The following is a 10,708-nucleotide window of genomic DNA, read 5'->3' on the forward strand; positions in this document are numbered from 1 at the left end:
AAGATAGAGCTACGTACTAGAATTTGAACTAACTTATGACTAAAACATAATTTTCACGCAAGGACGAAAGCTATTGCATATATAATACCTGCTTGTGAATTACCATAATTAGATAAATGTTGGAATGGACGCTAATCAGGATGAAACTTTGGTCGTGGATCTGAAATTAAATTGCACATAAGAAATGAAGTAGATCAGGAGTTACTTGGATGATTACAAACTAAAGGTGAATATGATATATGTACAATTTAAAATTCTCGTTGTATTTAATTAGTGCATGCTACAACTTCAGTTCATATTTTTCCAATCTGTTAAGCTTTGAAAATAAAATTAGATTCTAATTTAACTTCAAATTAATTTTTTTTTTTTTTTTGGTTGTGCCCATAATATATACACGTTATAAATGCAAATGGAAATATTGCAGCCATCAGCTTGCAAAGCTCACGTTAAGTTACTCTTGACACACCCTATCTTTTTTTATTAAATTTCAATGCGAAATGTTCGATTGACAAAAATAACTTACAATGCTAATAAAGTTTATATTTTAGAAATTAGTTATTTCTTGAAGTAGAGAATTCTCAAGTTGGATAAAAAGTATATAACGTTTAGGACTTTGAATTCAGTTTCGAATATGTCACTGTCAATTTAAGTGCAATATTTTGGTGGTTTATAAATCAGCTATAATTGCAAATATCTTTGGCTTTTCATTTATGAAGTAATCCTCACCTCTTTTGACATTAACAACACAATTATACAATTCTAAAACATAAAGGATATATACCAAAAAGAACATTTTAATGGAAATATTAAGTGAATACAATCAAACAATATTTGTATACCTTATAAAGTAAATAAAATGTAATTTCAAATAACATTACCTAATATTTTTATGATTGACGGGAGATAACGTGCGAGGCACGTTCATAGAAACTAGTTCGATTAAAAGTTCAATGCTTTTAAATACAAATTTCTTATCATATTAGTTTTTCTCATCTTATCTGAATTTTCTCATATTCCGAAGTATTGTGGTCCTCCACTAAATTTTATGTTGAGTTTTTATATATGATTTTCTTATTCAAATTTCATACATATCGATTAAAATTGCTTTTTTCATACTTAACCTAGAATATTTGTCACGCGTTTTTTTCGTTAAATAATTTATAAATCATGCTATGATATTGATATTCAATCATAGTTTGATTCTTTTTTATAATTACGTGAAGTGCGGGCAAATCTGGCTAGTAATTAAATAAAGAGACTTTTTATGATTTTGTAAGGAATTAAGAAAGTTAGGGTGTAAATCAGAAAAGAGTGCATAGATTAAGGGTACAAATTGCAAAGAACTCGGTATCAACATAAAACCCCAATAGCTCAAGAATCTTTTCAGACGAAATTAGGATTTCAAAATTATACAAGCCAAAACTCTTTTCCTCCTCTAATTTCTTAATCAGTAATTTAATTTGCCGATAAAATAAATCGACCTTAATAAAATATGGGGTCTGAATTGAGGACGTGGGTTTCAGACAAATTGATGTCTAGATCTGCTGGGATGCTCACAGCTCATATTTGTTACTTATGTTATTTAGGGGTCAGCATGGCAGGGTATTGAAAAATTCGGTACGGTAATTTTGATTTTCTTTTTTTTAGAAATACTATACCACTATCATATCAAATTAATTCAGTATGATTTGGTATTTTTAAATTCAGTTTCGTTATTTTTATGGTACAATAACTCAGTAATCATAGTTTATTCGACTTACATAAACTATATAATAGAGAAGTATGACTTCGCTTATTCGTCAACGTCTCAATAATATGGTACTAACACCTTACATATGTAAAAATATTCAAAAGAAAGTACAGGCGATTCCCTTAGTAGATCAATTACAAAAAAGACATTTCAATCAAGATAGATTAGTCAAAATTTCAACGTCTAATCAATTAGTTTAGTACTAATACTAGTTTATTATTTGTTAGTATGATAATATTATTATATATGAATTGTATATGTAACTATATACTTCGATACGGTATTTTAGTATTTTTTTTTTTTAATAAATACCGAATACCAAACTTTTTAAAAATGTATTCCAAATACCATAATACCAAATCGCGATATAAAAAAAAAAATTATTTTGGTATGATAACTGATATCTACCCTACCATGCCCACCCCTAATGTTATTGATCTTTTTAAAAAAGCTTCATCATATGCCCAACTAACCGATCAGCTCCTAGATATGAAAATGTCATCATCCGTTGAAATAACAGTGTTTGCTAAAGAAATTTTCACTAGAGTTGACTAGACAAGGACAGGGACAAATTTGTATATTTACAACAAGAAAAAGAGGTTGAAATCTTGGTGAGTGAGCAAAAGACCTACGGTTTTGGAGGCGGCTGTTGATGGTGATAATAACAATGTTGGTGTGGTAAGTAATTCAAATACCCGTAAAAAGAAGTTCAGGAGGACGGAGACCCATGACGATGAAGACGACGAGATAGTTAGGAATGGGAGTGGATGAAAGACGTGTTAGGAGATGAACTTCCAAAGATTGGTGTTTGCTAAAGAAACTTTCGCTAGACGAGGACATGGCCAAATATGTATTTAAAACAAAAAAAGGAGGTTGGAATCTTGGCGAGGAAGCAAAACACCTCCACGGTTTTGGAGGCAGCGGATAATAGCGAAAAAAATAATATTGGTGTGGGAAGTAATTCAAGTACCCGTAAAAAGAAGTTACAGATGAGGACTAAGACCCATGATGATGAAGACGACGAAATAGTTAGGAATGGGGAGGATGAAAGACGGGTTAGGAGACGATCTTCTTCAGATTCTTTTTTCTTTCTTTTCGTACTTGTCGTTTATAGTGTACTATTATTAGAAGGCATAAGCCTTTAACTTCACCCAAACATAATTTTTTATTTTTTATTTAAGTCATTCATCTAAGCTTTCACCTTCCGTGGTGGTGGAGTTTTTGGCTTACACCCCTACCTTGTATATTAAAAATGAATAAGTAATTACAACAATGAGGGGGACATAAAATCTTACCTCCAGGGTCCTAATTAACCTACGTCAGCTAGGATAGTAATATTTATACATTGGTAAGGATTAAATCAAGTTAAGAATTAGACATATGTTTGCAATACATTACTTTGGATCTTGTTGTAGAAAACTTTATTTACTAATATAAAAATTTAATTAGTTGTTCAAAATTTAGAAGCGGTTAAACTCATTACTAGTTCTCAAACTCATTGGATCATGCCAGTAATTCATGGGTACTCACATATGATATAATAAAGTTTTACTATCATGTTCAAATAGTGGTAAGTCTTTTATTTTAATTCAATTTATTTATTCATTGCCTTTTTAGCTAAATATTAGTGCTTTGAGGACCATTATTTGTCCTAAAAATCTTTGGATCATGTGTTTAATTGATGGAGACTCCCATATGATGTATGAAAGTATTATTATACTGTTCAAAATAGTGGTAGGTCCCTTTTTTAATTTAATTTATTTAGTTATTGACTTTTTAGACAAATATTAGTGCTTTAAGAACTATTACTTATCCTAAAACTCTTTGAATCATGTGTCTAATTGACGGGGGACTCTCACATGATGTATTAAAGTTATTATTATTATTATGTTTAAATAGTGGTAAGTTCCTTTTTAATTTTATTTATTGCTTTTCTAGACAAATATTAGCCTTAGTCTATATATACCGATTGATCGATTATTGACAAATGATGTAGTCGAGGCTAAACTGTTGGATCTTGACAATGTTCCAATTATTATATGCTTGTCCAAGGTCCGTTAGATTTGTGAAAATTGGGGCTTGGGGTTTGGAGTATGAGATTTGAGGTTTGGGATTTGGGATGAGGTTTGAGGTTCAATATTGTGTCAGGCTTCCCATTCCAACAGTTTGTCTCTATTTTATTAGGTTTATCATAGATTCTTAGGGTTCATAATTTCTCGTAGTCTCTGATTTAGTATAGATTATGTTGGTTTATAATTTTTAATGTTGCATTGTTTAACATTGTGACAGAATCTAAAAATGAAAGATAACAGAACAAAGATGTATCCTCAAACATATTTTCATTTTATTTCATCCCCCAATAAACATTCAACACATAAAAAAACTCTCATGTATGAAAGCCCAAAAACTTTCATACATGAAATCCCAAAAGCTTTCATCTAATACTTTCATAAATGAAAGCTTTACAAAAGTACAATGAAAATTTAAAAAAAAAAAAAAAAACCAATCTAGAGGGTTGTAGGAGGGGTGATGAGATGATCCGGCTCGATCTCGAGCATGTCCAGGATAGCCCGCATGAAGCGATTAATATATCGGTATTTTTTTTTTACAGAAAATAAAGACAACTGAAAGTAATAGCAACAAAACCTCTTCATTCATATATCAAAACATAAAAAGGTATCATTTATGAAACTTGAAAGTTCCACTGCTTTCATAAATAAAAGTTTTGCCAAAAATTACGTAAAAACACTAGTCTATTAGGCAGTAGAAGGAGGGTGATCAGATAATCAAGCTCTTCCCCGAGCCTTTCAAGGATTAAACGCATAAAATGTGCAGCGTAGCCCCGCGGGTGTGCACTGGGGCATCCATGTATCTCCTCTTCACATGTTCGAACCATCTCAGTCCCGCTTCTCACATGTTGTCCTCTACTGAGGTTACTCCAACTTTTCCCGAATATCTTCATTTCTAATATTGTCTCACCTATTAAGCAAGTACATCCATCTTAGCATCCTATTTCTACAACTTTCATCTTCTGCACGTGAGTGTTCTTGACTGGCCAACACTCGCTCTCCATACAACATAGTTGATCTAACCACTACTCTGTAGAACTTGCCTCTAAGTTTTGATGGTACCTTCTTATCACACAAGAGTTTGGGCAACCAGGGAGTATATATTTTGACTTATCGCTTAAGAATGCATTATGTTTCATTTCATTCGATGTTAAATTGGTTAAGTTGGATTTTCTTTTTTCATTTAGTATTAAACTTAAGAACATAATTAAAGTGATTGATAATATTATGGTTAGAGGATAAAGTGAAGATAAAATTGGTTGAAGACTAAAGATTAATTTTTTAATTGTAGAATTAGACAATAACTATTTAGCTATATTTTTACTTTATTTAGCGAACACGCAAAATGCGGGCAAATTTACTAATTTAAATTCTAAAACTCGTTCCTCTTTTTGGTAAATAATTTTTTTTATTAATACGTAAAGTGATTGTTACAAAATCAAACAGGACAGACCCTTGTTTCTCAAAGAAAAGACAAACAAACTCCAATACTTACAAGGAGCCAAGGCTCATTAGCTAACACAAAATAACAACCTAACTAGACAACTATTTTAAGGACATTTCAAAATACAATATCATAGGAAATCCAGCAAACAAAGAATCAGGCTTTAGTAAGATCAACTCAGTAGTGTCAAGGAATATACAACAGCTGAGAGAGCACATGTTGGCATCTCCTCAAATCCCTTCCCCTAGTATGACTATGGATAGCTATTTTCCTGCGTAACCCGTCAGGCTGGTAGATACCTCTTGAAATCTCATCATGTTCTCAGGCTGGTAGATCTCATTATGTTCCTTTCCTTCCATATGATGGTGATAAACATAGCAAACAAGCAGCTGATGATTCCACCTTTACCCGACCTCTTCTTAGCCTAGTTATTTACCCAGTTGACGTCCTCTTGCCAGCTTCCAACTATTTTTTGTATGCCCACCAAAACCAGTACCCTCTGTCATAGAGATTTTGTAATATAATAAGTAAAGAACAAATGATCCTCGGTCTCATCAACACCATTGCACAAAACACAAGATGGGGGCACTTTGTTTACCCTTTAAAATGGTAACAATTCAATTTGTATGTAGTTTAAAGGATATGCGGTTTGATTCGTTAATTAAGTAAAGGAATAACAACAATGAACAAAGATTAATGACAAGAAAGTAAAGAGATAGCCTCGGTCGACTTGAAGAACAACATAATGACTGGTCTGGACCGGGGTTTAAGAACTTCGAACCTGAACCAAATTGTATAAAATTATATTGCCTTTGATGTTTTACACAGCTTAAGAATTAAGATTTTTCGTATAAGTATGCAGAAGAATGAGACGGTGACTTATGAGGGTCTACATCCTTATTTATGGTACAAGTGTTTGTGTTATACATGGTAACTAAATCAATCATGGGGATAAGGATTCCCAAAATCTCGGATATAGCGGCAGATGACGCGTCGTGTAGCGTGATGTGCGGAGAGGAATCCACACTGGGCCGGATTTCTCGAACTCTTATCCGTGAAGCATAAGACTCCTTGGATCCTGCTGCATCCGAATGACTAAACCGAATGATTAAGTTCGAGACGTTTCTATCCCACCCATCGAGCCCATACCGACTTATCGCTCTTTGTTATTGCTCCGGTCTTTCGGCTGACGGGTCGAAACCTCGGACCCCGGTTTACATCGTATACAGATTGTCCTTCTATTTGCCGAAGTAAAGCATTAACTCGTGGAATGGATCCGCACGAGGCTGAGACCAATATCAAGCGACCCACATTCCGCTGCTTTTGAAAAGACATTCCATCAATCTGCGCTCTGCCCGATACTGATGCCTCATTATTATTGTGCCGCCTAATCAGTCTTGGAAAACTGCACCTTGTCAGACTTTAAACCTTTTAACTTCCCACTTTTTCCGTTATATAAGGCTCACATAGTTATCATATTTTGCCATGCGCTCTAGAAAACCCTAAGCCCTGAACTTTAGGAATTTTTCTTAACAACTGCTTGCCTCCAAAAAACCTTCTTCAGCAATGACTTCCATTCCATTGCTAACACAAAGTGCAACCCATTCTTCATCGCCGCCACGCTCTCCGCCATTATCTGTGACTGGAGCCTTCAGTCCCGAGGAGGAACTAGAGTTTATTGCTGCTGACATTCTTCCTGCTGGTTTCAAGTATGAGAACGACTGCAGGGCTTCTCACCATCTTTAGTCTGTAGAAAATTTTGAATCCTTCATTGATCTTTGCCATTGTTCCTACAGTTCGAGATGATTGTAACTTGGGCGCGGACATTGACCCCGTCTCCGCAATCAGGAGGCGAGGATCAACCACCATATTACAGGTTATTCATCACTTATCCATTTACTATCAGGTTTTTTTTTCCCATTCCTCAAGTGATAGAGGGCTTCTACCGTCGGCAGCAGGATTATCTCGGGAAAATCACTCCGCAATTTATGAGGCTCGTGTACCGCATTGAGATCTTGGCCAATATAGCCGGGGTTTCTTTTACCCTCGACCGCTTAATCCACGTCTACGTTCCTCGAGTGATCTCGGGTGGCATAGTTCACCTGTACCCTCGTGGGCCTCGAGGACTTATTGACCCGAAAGATGATTTCGACAGGGAATGGTTGCACCGGTTCATTATGATTCGCACGGATCAACTTTACCGTTCCCTGTCCATACCTTTCCCCGAAGTGTGGAACCCCACACCGAATTCGGTTAAACCCGAACTTATAGTTACTATTTTTGAATGGGTGGTTACGTTATTAGGCGCTTCTCGTGACCTAGGCCGCTCCTGAAGGGGCATGGCACCCGAAGGGTGGAGAGGAAAAAATCACGGTAAGTTTCAATTTGCTCGTGAAATTTCTTGTTCTCTTTTTTAGCTGTATAATCTAAGCCCAAACTCTTGATTTTCAGGACTCCCTACGAGGAGAACCTCTTCAAAGGGGAAAAACACTAAAGAAGAGGATATCGGGGTTCTTTGTCAAAGAAGAGGATACCGAGGCCACTACTGCTTCAGTTAAGACAACGAAACGGGGATCCACTTCGAGAATTTCAGTTACCTCTTTAGGGATAGGCTCTCGGGTCAGGTCACGCCGCATTTCACGGGCTTATAGGGAGACTTCTCATGGTAGACCAACCTCGGTGGTCATTCTTGATGAAGATGAGCTGCCAGTCGAGGTCAATGTTACTGTGCAGAACAATCCCGGTGGTGACTCGACCATGCTGAAGTACGACCCTAAAGCCACTTAGCCGAAGAATGAATATGCCAAAGCATCCGAGGACATGAACCAAAGTTCTCAATCTTCGTGTCGCTGGACTGGCTTTTTTTTTCTTTTGTTTTTAGTTTTAGACCATATGTTAGGCCAAATTTTGTTCGGTTAGTATAACCGAGATAGCTGCGTATTTGTCAATGTATAGCACCAAAGTGTGGTTACCGGGTACTATATCCAACTTCGAGAAGTGGGTGGATGCCATAATGGCCCAACACCCCCCTACGAGCTCCGCACTTGGAAAGATCTCTCTACAGGCAAGTGGGTATCGAAGAACCACGGTAAGCATCCTCTTTATTTGGTTTTGTACCCTTTTACCTTGAAATCTTTGCCGATGAATGGTAATGTGTTACATAGGCTTGAAGAGGGGCAAGGCCAATTTGAGGCCCGAGCCCTCAGTTGCTCTCCTGATGCTAGACAAGATTTTCAACCCAACAAGTACAGAACAAGCCATTGTCGAGGTTTCAAAGAGCAAAACATGGAGTAGGTCCTCCAAATTCTCGACCTCAATAAGTCAAAAAAAAAGGAGAACCACTAAAGCTGCTGGTGGTTCTTTTCAGACTAGGACGTTAAAAGATATTCCCGAGGAAGATTTTGTTATGGCGTCTGGCCGTGCCGATACGGCTGCCACTATTGTTGTCGAAACAAGCACTACTCCAGCCCGTATGACTATGGAAAATGTGGCCGAAGTGGCCGACCTGGCGGTCGGGCGCTTGGGCGATGATGTGCAGTTCTTCGATCTGCAGTCCTTACAAGATTTTACCTCATTGGGAACTACGGCCCCTGCGTGCACCATTTGGTTGGAAGACGACCCTCCCTCGAGTGAGGAGCATGCGACCTAGATGGCCGGAACAACTTCCTCCCCTCCCTTCGAGCAAGAGAATTTCGATGATATGTTTGTAGTCGTTACCCCTACTTCTGCCACCATGGCAGACCCCCACGGGGTTCAATCTCCCCATACCTCAAAGGCGCAGAAGGCCCTTGAGGGTTTCTAAGTCAGGCTCTCGAGCTAACCTTATGGACATTTTCCCAGCTCCGAGCGCGGACCCAAATGAAACAAATTCCATCATTGTCACCATTCCGGTGGACACACACTTCATGTCTCGCCCAGTCGGAGTGGCCAGCTACCTCTGGCCTCTGGTGTCCAACGAGGACCGAGAAAAATAGATCGTGTCTCATGGCAATGCCTCTTGAACGAGAGCATGCACTCTGCCAAACGGGTATGCTTACTATTTCTGATTACAACCCTTTTAATTATATCTTGTAATCTGTATTTGACTTGACCTTTTCCTTACTATTTCTGATTACAACCCTTTTAATTATATCATGTAATCTGTGTTTGACTTGACCTTTTTCTTCTTTCTTTTCTTCTTTGCAGTATGTTGTTCTGTAGCACGAAGGTTTCTTTCGGTGCATGAAAGAAAATACCGAGTTATGGAGCCAGATCGAAGATGTACGGGGCCAGCTGGATGCCCAAGTTTGGGAGATCGATAAATTCAAGATTCTCTTGCAGTAAAAAGAAAAACAGCTGCTAGAAGTTGGTGATTCCTCGGCTCTTAAGGCCGAACTTATTGCTGCCAAAGAGGGGAAGCTCCGAGTTGAAAACAATCTGGAGAACATGATTGAGAAATATACCGTCCTCATGGTGGATAAGCAGAGGCTTTCACTGGAAGCTGGAGTATCTAGTGAGGTATTTGAGGAGAAGGCAGCTGTCATCACTAATCTGAGGCAAAAGCTTAATGCGATCAAAGCCGAGATTGCCAACATTGTTGCTGAGCACGAATCAGAGAATTATGCTTTGAGGGTGGCCCAGGAGAAGGCCGACAGCCGGGCTAAATCCATTAGGAACCTTACTGATCAACTCAACATTGCCACTCGGGATCCGAACGAGCTATCCCGGCAGAATGCCGTGCTGACAGGCCAACTATAGCAAGCTTTATCAGGATGGATTAGTCAGAGCTGCCGAAGCCTATGTTAAAGGCGCTAATGACCAGATTCGCTCGCGGGCCGAACACATGAAGTAGAAGACCCACATGCTTACTCTCCAAGAGGTCCAGCGAGGTATTGAGGATATAAATGTGAAGATCGCTCAGGCCGAGGAAACTGAGGCCCGTACACAAAAAGCACTCCTGGGAGAAAGTTTGGAAGATGAGTCGTTTTCGAGTTAGATTCCTAGAAGAGGGAATAGATAGCCTTTGATCCATAAATGTATTTTGCTTTTGTAATTTTGCCAAGGTTGGTATACGGCCTCATATATATATATATATATATATATATATATATATATATATATATATATATATATTATGAGGTGTTTGTTTCCTTAGGTGTTTTTCAAGTCAATCTTTTCATTTTTTGACAATTAAATATTGGTTATTTAATGTCTACTTGATAGAAATAGACTCGAACCAGTATCTTATCCGAATACGAGTTAGGCTAGACCTCGGATAATCTTTTGTATGAGTTCGTTATTTTAAGTGAATCACTCTTGAAAAATAAGCTTAACTTGTGCACCGAGACTTCATCTGCTGGTGACTATGTGTATAGGCCATGTGAGTTCGGACGTCTCCAAATCACTTCGGGCATTTGGGTTGATATTTCCAACCTTTTAGATTTAGTATTTTGAGTTTTTTTCTTG

The sequence above is a fragment of the Lycium ferocissimum genome, chromosome 10 (assembly GCF_029784015.1).
Source record: "Lycium ferocissimum isolate CSIRO_LF1 chromosome 10, AGI_CSIRO_Lferr_CH_V1, whole genome shotgun sequence".
In the NCBI taxonomy this organism is placed as follows: domain Eukaryota; kingdom Viridiplantae; phylum Streptophyta; class Magnoliopsida; order Solanales; family Solanaceae; genus Lycium; species Lycium ferocissimum.